This window comes from Zootoca vivipara, chromosome 9 (assembly GCF_965207765.1).
Source record: "Zootoca vivipara chromosome 9, rZooViv2.hap1.1, whole genome shotgun sequence".
Lineage (NCBI taxonomy): Eukaryota > Metazoa > Chordata > Lepidosauria > Squamata > Lacertidae > Zootoca > Zootoca vivipara.
The window spans coordinates 65,338,913-65,357,419 of record NC_142592.1 but is presented as its reverse complement, the minus strand read 5'-3'; the positions used below and the strand labels follow the sequence as shown (position 1 = coordinate 65,357,419).

Sequence of the window (18,507 nt, the reverse complement as noted above, 5' to 3'; positions counted from 1 at the left end):
CATGAAAAGGGATGTTTCTTCATTTCTGTAGTCTAGGGGCTCCAGGGATCAGAGTGTTAGCTTTCCCCCTTGGGGAAAAACTGGTGCACCTCTGGAACAGGGCTCCGCAGAAACAGCATGCCCTGAGAGAGGGCTTGTGGGGGAACTGACATCCCCTCGTCCCGTGCGCTGAAATTGTTCCAGCTGCATTGGTGCAAATAGCAGCTTGGGGTGTGGTTTTCGCCAAGGAAACAGGGCAAGGAAACAGTCATAATTCCCTGCTTCCTGACCCCAGAGTCCCATTCTGGATCTTATCTATTTGAATGAAATGTGCAGAGATGGAGCGAGCTCCCACATCCCAGATAGGAACATAGAAGCTCCGTCTTAGAGAATCCAGGCGCTGGTCCGTCTAGTTTGGTTATCGTCTTTGCTTAGAGATGGTGGGGGGAGGGGGATTCAATTGAATTCACATCGGGAAGACATATGAAAACGATATGTGATGCAGCAGCAAAAAAAGCTAATGCTATTCTAGACTGCACCAACAGAAGTGCACGGGATCAAGGGAAGTGATAGGACTACTCTATTCTGCCTTGGTCAGGCCATACCTGGAATACTGTGTCCAGTTCTGGGCACCACAATTTAAAAAGGATGTGGACCAGCTGGGATGTGGGCAGAGGAGGGTGACCAAGATGATCAAGGGTTTGGAAATCAAGCCTTATGAGGAAGTTGAAGGAGCTGGAGTATGTTTAGCCTGGAAAAGAGGAGACTGAGAGGAGATATGAGAGCCAGCTTCATATATCTAAAGGGCTGGATTAGATGACCATCGGGGTCCCTTGCAGTTCTATAATTCTATGATGTAAATCAAAATTAAGCAATCCTTTGGTTTGCTAGGCCTTAAAAAGCACCCCGTTTTGGAAGACTGACTCTATAAGGCTTCTTTCATCTCATACTATGGTATCTGAAGAAGTGTGCATGCACACGAAAGCTCATACCAAAATAAAAACTTAGTTGGTCTTTAAGGTGCTACTGAAGGAATTTTTTTATTTTACTTATGAAATGACAGCCAGCTAATTTAGTCCTCCTTCTCCTCCTTTATGAAACACATTGTGCTAGGTGCTATGCAGTTAAAACAACAAGAAGCAGGCAAATTAAAACGAAGGACTTGCCCACAGCTTGCAATTTTACAGCCAACGACTGGGAGAGAACAGGTGCAAAAGGGAAAGTATCGCAACTGCATTGTTTGGTAGGGGTGAGCTGTCCCGTTTCAGTTTTGCTGGCAATCTTCAATACATCCCATACCCCTGTTTTCAATGCACTCACCAGTAAATCACTGTTTTTGTTTACATCTTTGTGGGTGGACCTTGGTAATGTGGCACCCTGTTCGAGGCCAAAATTTCACACACACACACACACACACACACACACACACACACACACACACACCAGCCCAAAGCCACTTTCCCAAATCTGGGTAATGGAGGTGCTGGGCTTTGGGAAGGAGGCACAAGGCTCTGGCAGGGTCCTAGAGCCCATCCCCCTCCTTCCCAAAGCTGGGCAAGCACTAGCTAGGCTTTGCTAAGGAGGACTCTAGGACCTTGCCAGATCCCTCATAGCTCCATCCCAAAGCCCATCACTTACTAGGCTTTTGGAAGATGGTGAGAAGGTGCCTCCAGGGTGCAGGGGAACCTGCCATGCTGCTCTAAATCTGCCTCTAGTGTGTGTGTGTGTGTGTGTGTGTGTGAGAGAGAGAGAGAGAGAGAGAGAGAGAGAGAGAGAGAGAGAGAGAGAGAGAGCCCTCTAAAACAGTGTTTCCCAACCTTGTGCCTCCAGATGTTTTGGGACTACAACTCCCATCATCCCTAGCTAGCAAGACCAGTGGTCAGGAATGATGGGAATTGTAGTCCGAAAACAGCTGGAGGCACAAGGTTGGGAAACACTGCTCTAAAAAATCCAGGTGGGTGTGCAATCTGGCCAGGAACTGCCAGATCAACTCTGATCAACAAGCCAACCCAGAAGCATCTTGTGGAAATATATTGAACATATGATGCTGAATCAGACTCTTCATCCATCTACCTCCATATTGTCTGCACTGACTGGCAGCAGAAATTTATCCAGGGTTGTAGCCAGGTGTCTCCCCCAGCCCTGCCTGGAGATGCAGGGAATCGAACGTGGGACCTTCCGCATGCGAGGCAGGTGCTCTAATCACTGAGCAAGGACCCTTCCCCCCCATCAAATTGGGTCTGCCCCCTACAAAAAAAGTGAATTAAACGAATTCCACCCCAACCTCTAGCCCCTGCCCAGTGGGGTGGCTGTCTTGGCTCTGCCTTGGCCCCATAAACCGCAATGTCAGAGGTGCTGGGCTTTTTATTCTTTTAGCATAACTTGCTTAAAGACATAGCTGCCAAGTATCCCGTATCCGCCGGGAAAACCCCTTTTTTCTTACCGTTTCCCGGCGGTCTCCCGTTTGGCGGAAAATCCTGGTATTTTCCCTTAAATCGGGATACTTGGCAGCTATGACTGTGGAGGAGAATGCAATTGTTACCCGGCCATTTTTCTGGTGCCGCTTTGCCCTTCTATGGGCACCAGAAAATGGCGGCGCCGGCGCCGGAAGTTGCTTCCGCGCATGACCAGAAGTTGTGTGACGCGACTTCCGGTGGCGCTTTGCCCTTCTATGGGCACCAGAAAATGGCGGCGCCAGCGCCGGAAGTCGCTTCCGCGCATGACCGGAAGTTGCGTGATGCGACTTCCGGTGGCGCTTTGCCCTTCTATGGGCATCAGAAAATGGCGGCGCCGGCGCCGGAAGTCGCTTTTACGTGTTTCCGGTCATGCGCTGAAGCGACTTCCTGCACCGGTGCCGCCATTTTCTGGTGCCCATAGAAGGGCAAAGCACCACCGGAAGTCGCGTCACGCAACTTTCGGTCATGTATGCGCTGCCGATCCCGGATCTTTACGACCCGGACTTGGCAGCTATGCTTAAAGGTTAAAGAACTTGAACTTATGCTGATTGAGACATGACACTTAGCCGGTCCGCTGACACAAACCCTTGACAGCCGTCTGTGTTCGGGGTCTCGACTTCCGAGGCCGCCTTTGCATGCCACTCCTTGGAGATGGAAGCAGAGGGATGCTTGTACAGTGCCGTGGAATAGCTTTAAGTCCCCCCCGCCCCAACCCCAACCACAAATTCTTCTTTCCAATTCTTTGCAGGACAAAGGCTACGAGGGATTTGCATGTAAAACATTTTCCAGCGTGGATGAGCAAGAACGATAGAGGCAGGGGGGGGGGCTTCAATCATCCTCCTCTTCTGCAGGAAAAGGCTTGCATTGCTTTCCTGGGGCCTGCAGGCAACAGAAACGAATCGTTGAATCGTTTCTGGAGTAGTTAAAAAGAGAGGTTCATAACCTCCGTTGCTGGGGGCCACTTCTCCTAATGTTCTCCTTCTGCGTCTCTCTGGGTGCACCCCAAAACCACCCACTCCATGTGTCTCTGTTGGGAGGGGAGGGTTGGCTTGCATGCATGGGCTGATTGCAATTATTTGGGTTATTATAACTATTATTAAGGCTCTGAAGCTGTAGGGGAAGGGAGGCTGGAAAGAGCCTCACAACCCCACCTTCTCCACTGGGGAATAAGTACTGTAGGTCTGTGTGCTCCTCTTAAACCATTCCCACCAAGGGGCGGGGGGGGGGGTGCCTTCCCACACCTGGGGACAGAGATAAGAGGGGGCAGAGAGGGCGGCTGGGGTGGGGGGGCAGGGGTGGGGGGGCCTGCAGTCTGAGCAGAGTGATTTATCTGGGCCGCAACTCGGTTTTGATTAGCATGTATTAGAATAGATTAGCAGCTGGAGCCACCAGTCCCTCGTTTGCAGAGCAGCAGCATTTGCAGCGTTGCGCGAACTGAGCCAAAGGGGGCAGCGGCGCATGAGTTGCCAGCCCTCTCCCCTTTTGGACCAGTGCCCTTGTCGTCCTGGGTCACGAAGGCCACCCATGCCTCTGGCTAAAGCTGAGACAGAACGGACGTCTCTCACTGGCTTGCAGTTCGAGGACCCGCCCCTGCGATAAATAAAGACACAGTGACACATGGTATTAGAGTTAATGGGTAGAATAAGGCCACAACTTTATTGGTTAGAGCAAGTGAGAGGTATTGGCTTAGGCATTGGACTCCCTAGCAAGCGTGACTCCTCCCCGCTCGGCGGGGGGTCATATCAGGTTAACACCCCAAGGAAGGAGCCTGTTGATGCAAATACAACTGAAAGCTCCCCCTGGTGTCACCGGGGGTCGTGCCATGGCCCTAGCCACCAGCAGGGCGTAGGACGGGATCCACGACCGCCGGATCCCTTAAGGGGATACCCCTATAAGAGGAGGGTTGGATGATGGCCACAACCAGTCCTCGAACACACCAGACAACTCCATATTCCAATGCCTAACGCCAAATACCGAAGAAGTTGTGACAAATTGCTACGAGGTAGGCGAAAAAACCAAGAGGCCGGTGCCAACTAGCCAGTTGGATAAAAAACTCCTACCAGGCCCCTCGGGCAACCAAAGGCGACCAACCGAAGTCCATAGCAAGGTCAAGCGAACACCCTAAGGGAAGACCTAAAGGGAGGGTGGGCGGGAGATCCGATGAGGAGCAGCAGCGAAAAGGGATGAGCTGGGGTCTGCCGCGCTCTGCCCACAGCTGACCCTATTGGCCAGCCAGGGCCCTGAGCGCGGCAGGTAAAGGTGGAGCAGGGGGCCGAACACGCCCCCCTTTTCGGAGCGTAGAGCGGGTCCAGCCCCAAAATTCCCCCCTCTCTGAAGAGGAGGGATCTTCTCAGAGTTACAGAGAGTGCCATGCGTTGGACGCTCTCCTTAATTCATTCTCTCAGTGCCCATTCATGGTTTATAACAAATGCATAATGCCACAGTGACCCAGTTGTCAGTTTTCCTAATAAAAACACCAACGGTGACTTGGGCCTTTCTTCTGAAGGAAGCTGCTCCACCCCATTGTTAATTTTTCGGCCCTTTTAGAGGCAGCAGTGGTGCAGTGGTTAGAGCAGGGTGGTCCAACGTGCAGCCTGAAGGCCGCAAGGAACCACTGAGGCCTTTTTTTGGGTCGCCCTCTGCAATATTTGACAGGGGGCCCCCCTTCCATAGCCCTCCTTCCACCTTACCAAAGCCAGGGAAGTAAGGCGCTTTGAGAAGGAGGCAGGAAAGCGCTGCCAGAGTCCTGAAGTCCTCCCGCCTCCTTCCCTAAAGGTGGGATATAGATGCAATAAATAAAGAAATAAAATAGCCTCTCCAGAATCTTTAATCCTACTTCAGAAGGAAGGAAGGAAGACCTAGTTGCTAGGCAACCGCTTCCCTTTCCCCATCCTTTCATATTTATTGATTTATTTGTTAATTGCATTTGTATCCAACCTTCCCCCCCCCCTCCAAGGAGCCGAAGGAACGATACATGGTTCCTCTCCCTCCTCATTTAATCCTCACAACAGTCCAGTGAGGTAGGTTAGGCTGTGAATTGCCAATGCAATTCTGGGCTGCATCAATAGGAGTAGATCAAGGGAAGTAATAGTACCACTGTATTCTGCTCTGGTCAGACCTCACCTGGAGTACTGTGTCCAGTTCTGGGCACCACACTTCAAGAAGGATACTGACAAGCTGGAACGTGTCCAGAGGAGGGCAACCAAAATGGTCAAAGGCCTGGAAACAATGCCTTATGAGGAACGGCTTAGGGAGCTGGGTATGTTTAGCCTGGAGAAGAGAAGGTTAAGGGGTGATATGATAGCCATGTTCAAATATATATAAGGATGCCATATAGAGGAGGGAGAAAGGTTGTTTTCTGCTGCTCCAGAGAAGCAGACACGGAGCAATGGATTCAAACTACAAGAAAGAAGATTCCACCTAAACATTAGGAAGAACTTCCTGACAGTAAGAGCTGTTCGGCAGTGGAATTTGCTGCCAAGGAGTGTGGTGGCGTCTCCTTCTTTGGAGGTCTTTAAGCAGAGGATTGACAGGCATATGTCAAGAATGCTTTGATGGTGTTTCCTGCTTGGCAGGGGGTTGGACTGGATGGCCCTTGTGGTCTCTTCCAACTCTATGATTCTATGAGGTAGTCACTGGCCAAAGGCCACCCAGTGAGCTTCATGGCCGAGTGGGGATTCGAACCCTGATCTCCCAAGTCCTAGTCCAGCACTCTAATCACTGTACCACCACTAGTGCTGGAGGAAGCCTCGCCCTGGCCTGCAACACCAGAAGATGAGAGGATCCAAACAGGGAGCTCAGTTGGTAGAGCGTGAAACTCTTTGTCTCAGGGTTGTGGGTTCGAGCCCCACTTTGGGCAAAAGATTCCTGCATTGCAAGGGGGGTTGACTAGGTGCCCCTGTGCTCCCTTCCACTTCTTTGGTTCCATGCCTTCCTTGGCCAGGTCCTGATTCAGCAACCACCCTGTGGACTTGATTTGCAAACTGAGACCCCCCCAGAATAGGAGTTGGCGAGAGTTCTGCTCCCGAGCCGCCTCCCTTGGAGAGAGCGCAAAAGGGTCATTGATTCTGAGCTGTATGAAAAGGCAAGTTACAAATGGAAGCATTTGAATAATTCATTGCCATTTATGGAGAGCACTTTAGCGTGTTCAAAACACTCCACGGGCTCAAGTAGCATTGTCAGACTCGGAACGGGAGAACGTACATATATCTTTAAGTCTCCCGTTCCGACAGGATACAAGGCAGCTGCTGCTTCTCCAGGCTGCTCCCTCCCCAACTTGTTGCCATTTGTCAGGGCTCCAGATATTCAACACAAGGAAGCAGGAGGGAGTGGGCAGAGCCAGGCAAGGAATAAATAGTCAGAGGAAGAGTCTCATAACACTAGAACTCATGGATGAAGCTGATTCAGGAAAGAAAAGGAAGCTTTTTTTTCATGCTGCACAGTTGAACTGTGGAACTCACCCCCAAAAGAGCCAGCAATGGCCAACAGCCTAGAGGCTTTTAAAAGACGATGAGACAAACTCACAGAAGAGTGGGCTATTGAAGTTTACCAGCACATACCTTTAAATAGGAACGTAAGAGAAGCCTGCAGGATCATGGCTCATCTAGTCCAGCATCCTGTTCTCACAGTGGCCAACCCAACCCATAGCTGTCAAGTTCTCCCCTTTTTTAAGGGAAATTCCCTTATGCTGAATAGGCTTCCTCGCGAGAAAAGGGAAAACTTGACAGCTATGGGCCAACCAGATGCCTGTGGGAAACCGGCAAGCAGGATCCAAGCACAGGACCTCCAGCAACTGGTATTTGGAAGCAAGTGTGGAGGCAGAGCACAGCCATTATGGCTAGTAGCCATCGATAGCCATCTCCTCCATGAATGTTGTTGTTGTTTAGTCGTGTCCGACTCTTCGTGACCCCATGGACCATAGCACGCCAGGCACTCCTGTCTTCCACTGCCTCCCGCAGTTTGGTCAAACTCATGTTCGTAGCTTCGAGAACACTGTCCAACCATCTCATCCTCTGTCGTCCCCTTCTCCTAGTGCCCTCAATCTTTCCCAGCATCAGGGTCTTTTCCAGGGAGTCTTCTCTTCTCATGAGGTGGCCAAAGTATTGGAGCCTCAGCTTCACGATCTGTCCTTCCAGTGAGCACTCAGGGCTTATTTCCTTCAGAATGGATAAGTTTGATCTTCTTGCAGTCCATGGGACTCTCAAGAGTCTCCTCCAGCACCAGAATTCAAAAGCATCAATTCTTCGGTGATCAGCCTTCTTTATGGTCCAGCTCTCACTTCCATACATCACTACTGGGAAAACCAAAGCTTTAACTATACAGACCTTTGTAGGCAAGGTGATGTCTCTGCTCTTTAAGATGCTGTCTAGGTTTGTCATTGCTTTTCTCCCAAGAAGCAGGCGTCTTTTAATTTCGTGACTGCTGTCATCATCTGCAGTGATCAAGGAGCCCAAGAAAGTAAAATCTCTCACTGCCTCCATTTCTTCCCCTTCTATTTGCCAGGAGGTGATGGGACCAGTGGCCATGATCTTGGTTTTTTTGATGTTGAGCTTCAGACCATATTTTGCGCTCTCCTCTTTCACCCTCATTAAAAGGTTCTTTAATTCCTCCTCGCTTTCTGCCATCAAGGTTGTGGCATCTGCATATCTGAGGTTGTTGATATTTCTTCCGGCAATCTTAATTCCGGCTTGGGATTCATCTAGTCCAGCCTTTCGCATGATGAATTCTGCCTATAAGTTAAATAAGCAGGGAGACAATATACAACGTTGTCGTACTCCTTTCCCAATTTTGAACCAATCAGTTGTTCCATATCCAGTTCTAACTGTAGCTTCTTGTCCCACATAGAGATTTCTCAGGAGACAGATGAGGTGATCAGGCACTCCCATTTCCATGAATAGTTCTGCTCAAAAGAGGACCAGACCAATTTAAAAGCCATCCAAGTTCGCGGCCATCCCTGCCTCCTGCGGGAGGGAGTTCCACAGTTTAACTATTCACTGCATGAGGAAGGGCTTTGTTTTTGTCTGTCCTGAATCTTCCAACATTTGTAAGATAAACAATGTCAGGAAACGCAGTGGGCCAAGTACGTCGCGTCCTGCATTCAAGTCCACCCCAATACATTTTGCTGCCTGAGACAAGGACAAAATGGCACACACATGGACCCATTCCACGTACAGCAGTGGATCCTGCTTCGATACTAGCCATGGCATGCTTCCCTGCCCCTGAGAGAGGTCAGCAGGACAGTAATAAAGGTGGAGAGCAAGGTGCTAGACACACAATAAAGGAAGGGGAGAAGACTGATAACAGGCATGCCATTACTTTCCATTTGTTGAGGATTTACCACCGCAAATCTCTGCAGTTCAATACCGGATAGATTAGTGGCCCACGGCCTCAGTTGCAGCCTGCCCTGATGCTGTATCTCTAGAAGACAATATCCTGAACATTGTGACACAGAAATTGCCTGTGCGCTTAAGTAGTACTGATAGACGTAAATCAATATTGAATATTACTTTTATAATGAAAGAAGAGTGTAGGCTTGATATAATAGCTGCACATCATCAGAAGTTATTAGCTGCATACTATTGATCAGTAATGACGGGGTGGACTCTGTTATCGGGTTAATGGTGGTAATTCAGACATATTCCGATGTTAGATATTACATTCTTCTTCTTTGGCGATCACTCATAGCCGAGTAAGATTGTCTTCAATAAACACAATTTTAACAATGGGTCCGTAAGTGACTGTGGAGGCCAATTCTGGATCCACACGTCCTTCCACAGTGGGGACATTGGTTTCCAGGAGGGAGTTGATCATGGTGTGGATTTGCCAAGCGTGCCTTCCTCTTAGCACGTTTCTCCCTTGTGTCCCAAGTTCGAGTGTCTCTTCAAAGCCCACGGCACCTTTGGTAAAAACTGTTCTCTAATTGGAGCGCTCGCAGGCCAGTGTTTCCCAGTTGTCAGTGTTTATACTACATATGCCTTGAGACAGTCTTTAAACCTCTTTTGTTGACCACCAGCATTACGCTTTCCATTTTTAAGTTTGGAATAGATGGAATCCTTTGAGGAGCTGGAGATGACATTTATAGTAGAAATCTTACATTGAACAGATGGAAAGCTCTTTGACCTGAACAGGCTGAAAGCAAAGAGTAAGGTTACCTTAAGGTTACCAGATTTTTTTCAATGAATCTGGGGACACTTTTCAACTTCAGTCGGAATGGATGGATTTTGTCAGGGGATCGATTTGTAAATCTGGGGACTATCCCCGGGAAATGGGGACATCTGGTAACCTTAGGTTACCATAACTTCCATCATAGAGCTTCAGTATGCTGATGACAACATCGTGTGTGCACGCTCAGAGGATGACCTCCGGACCATCCTAAATATCTTTGCAGAAGCTCATGAAAAGCTTGGCCTATCGCTCAACATCCAAAAAACCAAAGTGCTGCACCAACAAGTACAAAATAACCCCTCTGCACCGCCACAATTCCAACTCAATGGTGTAACGCTGGAAAATGTCGATCACTTCTCCTACCTAGGCAGTTATCTTTCCACAAGGGCTGACATTGATGCCGAAACTTATGGACATATCCAGGATCCCTGCTCAACACGTTTTTTGTTAGTTCTTGTCGAGATTCAGAATTTTAACTTGGGAAGCTGGCAAGATCTCACACTGTCCCAGAGTTGTGCTAAATTACAACTGAGGGATAATTCAGAGATTTTGTCTTTGGATGGGAAATGGCAAAGGGAGAAACTATCCCATCCTCAGCTGATTGCTAGAGGTTGGGAAGCTGGCAGAGGGAGATTTCGAGGAATCCGAGAATCGCTTACATTGGTGCACAAAGCTTAAGGTCAACGGCGTCCACATCTCGGCATTTATAGTATTCTGATCCTTAGAACCCGGAGGGGGGAGACTTGGAAATGTCAAAACATTGCTGGAAGTGACCTTAAACTTTACATGTGTGCGTGTTGCTGGGGCTCTTCAGAGAGGGAGAGAGAAGAAAAAATTCCTTCGGGAAAATTGCTCACGCCGCATGGATGGAAGGGCAAATTTCAGAGCCCCTCACCTTCTCTGGCTGGCATCTGCGCCCCCTTCTCTCTTTCTTCCCCCTCTGCAATCTCATCTCCCCAGGTTATAAATCGAGGATAGTTTCTAGAGAGGCAAGGTTGACCTTACAATGATGATTACTGATGGTCTAAGGGCAGCTTAGACGCGCACCTCGAAAGGTTTGCATTGCACGAAGCGTACGACAAAAATCATGTCCCATGGCTACGTCTGGCAATTCATGAGAAAGATAGCATGCAGTTGAAAGAAGACCCATAGAGAAACTCTTCTGGTGGCATGGTAGTTCTTCATTGATTTAAAGTATCCCAGCTTTCTATAATTCCCAGTGTGGTGTATACCTCAAGCTGCCTTATCCTGACCATTGGTCCACCTACTCAGACAGGCAGCAGATCTTGGTCTTCATCACCACCCGTCTCCCCCGAGAAAGCCTTTTAGCTGGAGGTGCTGAGAGAAGAACCTCTGTTTTCTGCTTTTCCTCTTTGTTGCATCCTCCTGATCTTCCTGATTCTGAGTTTGGGGAAAGGCCATAGGTCAGAGGTAGAGCACCTGCCTTGCAAGTGGAAGGTTCCTAGTTCAATCCCCGTCATCTGCAGGTAAGGATGGGTGAAACTCTTATCTGAAGCATTGAAGAGCCATTGCTGCCAGTCAGTGTAGGCAATACTGAGCTAGATGGACCAATGGCCTGACCCAATATGAAAGCTTCCTACATTCCTAAGAAGGGTTACCCCACTCCTTGAGTTGCCAGGTTTTTGTGTGGCAAGGCTCCTTGGACAGATGCAAAGTAGACGGAAGGATATTGTCTGCAGTCTTTTGTGGCATATGGCATTACCCTCCATCACTTTGAAATCTAAATCCGGGGCACCATCTTCCCAGACTCCCTCTTCCCATTTTTTCATCGTGAGAACACCACGGTCATTTTGGTTGCCATGATCTCTCACGATTTCACGCCGTGATCCACCCCCTCAAATTTGCTCCCCCCCCCCTTCCAGGCACAGTACCTAAAATGCAGCATGTGATATCACCACCCCCTCAAAAGCACTGGGGGGGGGTGGCACTGCGAAATCACCTGAGATTATGGCAACTAAAATGACCACTGTTCTCTCGTAATAAAAAAATAGGATAATCTGCTTTTTTCTGGGACACTTGGGAGCATGATACGATGCCAGGGGCCAGAAATCAGTTTCTCCTGTTTCTCCTCCTCCTCCTCCTCCTCCTCCTCCTCCTCCTCCTCCTCCTCCTCCTCCTCCTCCTCCTCCTCCTCCTCCTCCTCCTCCTCCTCCTTCTCCTCCTCCTCCTCTTCTTCTTCTTCTTCTTCTTCTTCTTCTTCTTCTTCTTCTTCTTCTTCTTCTTCTTCTTCTTCGGATGGAGTGGAGGTCTCTGAATGAGAAGTAGAAGGGCACACAGAAGCAGCTCCAGAGTGCAGCTGCCAGTCGAGTCTTCAGGGCCCCTTCAGCCAGAGGATATGACACTCCCATCCTCAGACTTGTAGGACTCACATTTCAGAAGATCCTGCAAGACCAGAGATTCCCCTGCTCTGTTGCAACAGGTGGCTACTGAAGAAGGCCAGGGCCCTTTATTTTATTTTATTTTTTTAAAAAAAGCATCTTCCAGGGCAGGCAGCACCAACAGGATGGGATTCCTGCATTGCAGGGGGTGGACTAATTGACTCTTTGTGGTCCTTTCAGCTCTACAATTCTATTACTGTAGGATGCCACAGTTCCTTCAGCTACTAGACAGGATGTCAGCTCAGGTTGCTTCTTGCTGAAACAATACCAGTGTTCAGTGTTTCTAGAGGTCAGCCTGCCCTGTCCACAGAGCAAGATGGGAAGAGCTTTTCCGCTGAATTGTGGTCTGCCATGAACGCGGGTGGCGCTGTGAATTAAACCACAGAGCCTAGGGCTTGCCGATCAGAAGGTGGGCGGTTCGAATCCCCACGACGGGGTGAGCTCCCGTTGCTCGGTCCCAGCTCCTGCCAACCTAGCAGTTCAAAAGCACATCAAAGTGCAAGCAGATAAATAGGTACCACTACAGCGGGAAGGTAAACAGCATTTCCGTGTGCTGCTCTGGTTCACCGGAAGCGGCTTAGTCATGCTGGCCACATGACCTGGAAGCTGTATGCCTGCTCCCTCGGCCAGTAAAGTGAGATGAGCGCCGCAACCCCAGAGTCATCCACAACTGGACCTAATGGTCAGGGGTCCCTTTACCTTTACCTATGAAGCAATCAGGGATAGGAAGGCAGCCACAAACCTGACAGCCCTGAGCCTCCATGGACATCAGCAGCATGGGGGAGACCTGTGGCATCTCTCGCATTCCCAGTGAGCAGGGTTTTCCTTGTGAGGGAATACTGTTCCTTTACGTAACACTTGCAGGCTCAGTCCAACATCCCTTTCGCTGCCTCATGTTGGCCAGCTGCAACCACCATTGCACTCAGCTTCCATTGAGCTCCCTCTGCTGGCCAGCTCTGATGCTGCGCATTCTGAGCTTAGTTGGAGACAAGGGCTTAGGAGCAGAAGAAGGTGCCTTACACTGCGTCCTGTCATTGGTCCATCTAGCTCAGGATTAAATGGGCACTTGCTGGCAGAGGCTTTTCAGGTTTTCAGACAGCTTTCTCACCCAGCCCTACCTTGAGATGTCAGGGTTGAACTTGGTAGGTGTAGTGGTTAAGAGCGGTAGACTCGTAATCTGGTGAACCGGGTTCGCTTCCTCGCTCCTCCACATGCAGCTGCTGGGTGACCTTGGGCTAGTCACACTTCTCTGAAGTCTCTCAGCATCACTCACCTCACAGAGTGTTTGTTATGGGAGAGGAAGGGAAAGGAGATTATTGGCCACTTTGAGACTCCTTAGGGTAGTGATAAAGTGGGATATTAAATCCAAACTACTACTCCTCCTCCTCCTCCTCCTCCTCCTCCTCCTCCTCCTCCTCCTCCTTCCACTAAGCTTAGGAATTTTTGCTTGGAGAAGACCTTAGACCTCCCCATCATCTAGATGGCACCTGGTTGGCAACTGTGAGAATAGGATTCTGGACTGGAAGGGCCATTGGTTTGACCCAGCAGGCTCTAATCATATTATTCTGGCAAAACAGTATTATTAAGATGGCCTCAGGAATTAGGGACACTTTTTCACTGAGAGCAATGCAGGGAAGTTTTTTTCAGCAACATGAGGTAGTCACATCCGATGGTTACATCATATCAAACATATTCGCTATGTGATCCCTGATTGGCTGGGATCACATAAACCTCTTTCATGCTTTTAAAAAAAAGAATGGCAGAGCAGCAGCAGCAGCAGAGCAGGATGAAAAGACTACGAGGAAGCATGGGGGGGAACGTGTGAAAGAATGGAACGTAGGAGGTTTTCATGCATTATGCTGTTTGGCAACTTTCCATTTCAACAACGCATATTTCAGAGCATGTACTGGTAAAAAGGGCTAGCAAGAGGGCAATTCCAGATGTTAGCTGGAGCCATATGTAGTACTTGTATGACTAGTTGTTATATCTGCATCAGGTCCCCCAGCTGTGGGTCCTGCAGTGTTCCACGCTTGTATTTGTAGCAGTAAATTCCAGGTACAGCCTTCTGCAGGTTTATCATCTTTGTGGGGAGACAGTATTGCAGGCTCGCAGGTAATTTCCTAATGTGATGTTTTATTTACAAATGTACAGGTCAAACAGGCAGGGCATTGTGAAGAGAAGCGCATGAGTGCAGCATGTTTTCCATTCAGCCTTAAAAACCAAGAGGATTTGGGGGACTTCTGATGAGAAGCAGTGGTTCCCATAGCCAGAGCTGCAGGCCAGCTATCTGCAATCAGATCACGTTGCTCGCTTAGCTCTGGCCGGGGCTATAAAATTGCATCTTTCCTTCTCAGGTGAAAAGGCCAGGATCTGCAAACGGAACGGAGGGGTGGGTGTGGGTGGGGGGGAAGAAAAGATAAAGGAAATCCAGATCTCATTTCCCTCCTACTCTTTGAGGCAGAGAACATCACGGCGCAGCAGTCAAAGGGCAGGGAGAGAGTTTGATTTGGAGCCGAGATAAATTTCCTGAAACACTTAGCTGGCACGTTGTACATCTCCTTGCTCTCTCTCTCACACACCCAAATACACACACACACACACACACACACACACACAGACTTGTCCAGAAGTTCATCCCTGGAAAGAGAGGTGAATTGGTTGCACTCGGTGCCTTTGATTACCCAAGAGCAAGGACAGTACACCGTGGTTCATGTATTGAGAACAGAATGTGGGTTTAGGCCAGGCATCCCCAAACTGCGGCCCTCCAGATGTTTTGGCCTACAACTCCCATGATCCCTAGCTAACAGGACCAGTGGTCAGGGAAGATGGGAATTGTAGTCCAAAACATCTGGAGGGCCGAAGTTTGGGGATGCCTGGTTTAGGCCAAGGACCAAGCCACCGCAGACACTTGTAAAAGAGGCAGGATATGTGTGGATTAAACAAGCAACCTGCCGGAATTATTTATTATTTATTATTATTATTTATTATTATTATTATTATTATTATTATTATTATTATTATTATTATACCCCGCCCATCTGGCTGGGTTTCCCCCACCACTCTGGGTGGCTTCCAACAAGTACCAAAATACGTTAAAAATATCACAGATTAAAAGCTTCCCTAAACAGGGCTGCCTTTAGGTGTTTTCTAAATGTCAGGTAGTTGTTTATCTCCTTGACCTCCGATGGAAGGGCGTTCCACAGGGCGGGCGCCACTACCGAGAAGGCCTGGTTCCCTGTAGCTTTGCTTCTCGCAGTGAGGGAACCGCCAGAAGGCCCTCGGCGCTGGATCTCGGTGTCCGGGCAGAACGATGGGGGTGGAGACGCTCCTTCAGGTATACTGGACTGAGGCCGTTTAGGGCTTTAAAGGTCAGCACCAACACTTTGAATTGTGCTCGGAAACGAAAGGCAATGTTCCCAACAGTGAATCATGCAAGTTGGGTCTGATAGAGTGGCCATGTGTCCTCCTTTGTGGAACGTGGTCCTCTCTTTGAAAATCTCAGACCCTCCAAGTCAGTGTCCCTATTTTCCAGGGACAGTCCTGATTTACAGAATCAGTCCCAGTTTCTGATTTGATCCTAGAATGTCCCTCTTTTCCTTAAGATGACCTTACTTTCATCAGAGAAATGTTGGAGGGGACCAAGGAGATAAGGAGCTATACAACCTTTAGAAGACATCAGAACACGCCCCTGTATAGGGAAGTTTTTAAATGTTTAGAGTTTTATTATGTTTTTTATATATGTTGGAAGCCGCCCAGAGTAGCTTTGGCAGTCCAGTCAGAGGGGCCGGGAATAAACAACAACAACAACAACAACAACAACAACAACAACAACAACAACAGAATGGGAAGTCCCTATTTTCATCAGAGAAATGTTGGAGGGTATGGGACCCAGGTGGCGCTGTGGTTAAACCACTGAGCCTAGGGCTTGCTGATCAGAAGGTCGGCGGTTCGAATCCCTGTGACGGGGTGAGCTCCCGTTGCTTGGTCCCAGCTCCTGCCAACCTAGCAGTTCGAAAGCATGTCAAAATGCAAGTAGATAAATAGGAACCGCTACAGCGGGAAGGTAAACGGCGTTTCCATTTGCTGCTCTGGTTTGCCAGAAGCAGCTTTGTCCTGCTGGCCACATGACCTGGAAGCTATACGCCGGCTCCCTCGGCCAATAATGCGAGATGAGCGCGCAACCCCAGAGTCGGTCATGACTGGACCTAATGGTCAGGGGTCCCTTTACCTTTACCTTTTATGGATACTATCCAGGCCAAGCCTAGCTTAAAGGTGAAGTATCATAAGAGGAATGAACAAGGACTTTAAGAGGTAGCATCTGGGCAGCAGCCCAATCAAGTACAGAGACGTAGGAAGTTGCCTTGTACAGAGTCAAGCCATTGGTCCACCTACTTCAGCGTGGTCTACAGTGACTGAGAAGAAATTTTTTTTACTGCCTTTTAAGGCGGATCAAGCACCACCTACAAAATGTGCATGCTGTACCTCAGAGAAGTACAGAATGAAGATTTAGTGCCATGCGTTGTGTTAGCTGTTAACCACACCAGTCCTGGCTAAACAGCTGCACGGAATGAACTCTGGTGCACTGACTTCCTCCCAAGTTGGATCTTGTGGAAATTGCTAGTGGAGTTGCAGTCAAAGGTCTTTGCTCTTGATTATCTCTGTGCAGCCTGCAAACAAGCTGTGACTATAATCTGGTGCCTCCTGGGCGGAGGGGCAGGCATGGCGGGGGGGGGGGGGGGAGGGAATGAGGAGGGAGAGGCAGAAGCTAGAGTCAGTGGCATTGTATTAAGTTCTGCTTTTGGAGACCTGGAAGCTAGATGGGACTGTTTGGCAAGCTCTGTTGCGGTTCTTCCGAAAGAAGTTTCAAGCACTAAGGTGTGAGAGGTCTCCACTTTGGATTTGGAATACATTTTGTGTGTGTACATCTGTGTATGGAAAGCCAAACCTGAGCAAGAGATGGTGGGGAAATTGCATTTAAAGACGATCCTACCTAATTCACTCTTTCTGAAACCATGCGCAAACCAAAACAGCCATCTGCACTTCTCCGAATTTTGAAATGTGTAGAAAGATGCATATTCTGGAGTAACATGTGCACAGAAATGCGCATATGAGTGGGGGAGGGAAATGTGTACAGATTGGGGAAATTTCTTCTGCAAAATGGAGCATGCTAGGGAAAATTGCACAGGAAAAAATGTTTTAATTAGGAGAAATCCCCTCCAAAATGCAGGTGAATTTCCATGAGCTCTTTTTCTTGAAAGGCAATTCCCAAGATGATGAGGACTTGTGGGGAGCTGAATTTAAGATTGGAAAAATGAGATACAGGCAGAAACCAGAACCGTTGGAAGATTTGGGACAGAGAATAGAAAGGGACTTGTAAACCCAGCACATGGTTTAAACTGTTTAGGGAAGTTTTTCATATTTAATGCTGTATTGTTTCTAACACTCGATTGGGAGCCGCCCAGAGTGGCTGGGGAAACTCAGCCAGATGGGTGGGGTATAAATAAATTATTATTATTATTATTATTATTATTGGAGAACCTGGAGAACAGAGGCGCTGGCCATCGCTGCTTGAGGGGCCATGTGATACATCACCCTGATATCACCTTTGACCAGGAGGCCTTGTTTTGTGATGACGGGGTTCACCTTTCTGACCTCGGCAGTGATCTTTGGCTTAATGATAGTTCAGTATGCATTAGGGATTGGTTGCAGGTGTTAGGGCGATGGCAGTGAGCCACTTGGGTTCGAGTGGCGGTTCGGCATTGGGTAAGCCTTTCTTTGGTTGGAGGAGAGGTTGTTGCCTTCGCCTGCCCCTCCTCAGTAAAGGTATCCTGTTCACGGGGTAGGAATCCTGTCCAAAGCCTGGATGTGGGCTAGGGCTCTGTCACAGCCCCTACAAGGAACCCCTTGGGGTGTTGATGTAAGTCATAGGGCAACCCCTATCGGTGGTTGACCCTTAAGTGGACTCCCTGCAGATGGGCAGGAGTCAAGGTATAGTCTGTTGGAATTTTTTGAATAGTCAAGTTACTTTAGAGCCGGTCTAATGTAAATACTCTCTGTTTGAGAGAAACAGGTGCCGGTGTTTCTGTTAATTGCTCACAGGCGTGGGCTCTGCTTTTTGTATATAAGGCTCTGCCAGAAAGCCTTCTGTATCTCTTAGTTAGATCTTTTCAGTTTGATTCATCTCTTAGTAGATCACTTTCTCAGTTGTTCTCAGTTTAAGAGATTCCAAGTTGAATCTTAGTGAGAGAGACTCTCAGTTTAAGAGATTCCTTAGTTGAATCTTAGTATGAGAGTTGCTTAGTTATAATGCTAGTTTGCTGTTAATTCTTGGGTAGTTTAATGGGAGTTTTGTGGGAGTTTGAGGGAGGTTTGGAATGTGGGAGAAAGCATTTATCTTTAGTTTAAAGTCTCTTTAGATTCAGTTTGTTTTTCAGTTAAAGAAACCCAACTGTTTGTATTTTCATCTGCATACTTTTACAAGTGTGCAGCTAGTAAGGGGTTTCATATAA

At 48.5% G+C, this 18,507-nt stretch overlaps 1 protein-coding gene across 2 annotated transcripts in view; it reads left to right on the top strand.

Moving 5' to 3' along the window:
• Positions 1–18,507, top strand: part of LOC118091530 (plexin-A4) — a 274,608-nt gene that overhangs the window by 95,430 nt on the left and 160,671 nt on the right. The window contains exon 1 of one of the 2 annotated variants that reach the window (XM_088676446.1): positions 16,481–16,636. The exons of the other annotated variant lie outside the window; for it this stretch is intronic. The gene's annotated coding sequence lies outside the window, so the exon portion shown is untranslated. Of the gene's footprint in view, positions 1–16,480; positions 16,637–18,507 lie in introns of those variants that run through there. 2 annotated transcript variants of the gene reach the window in all.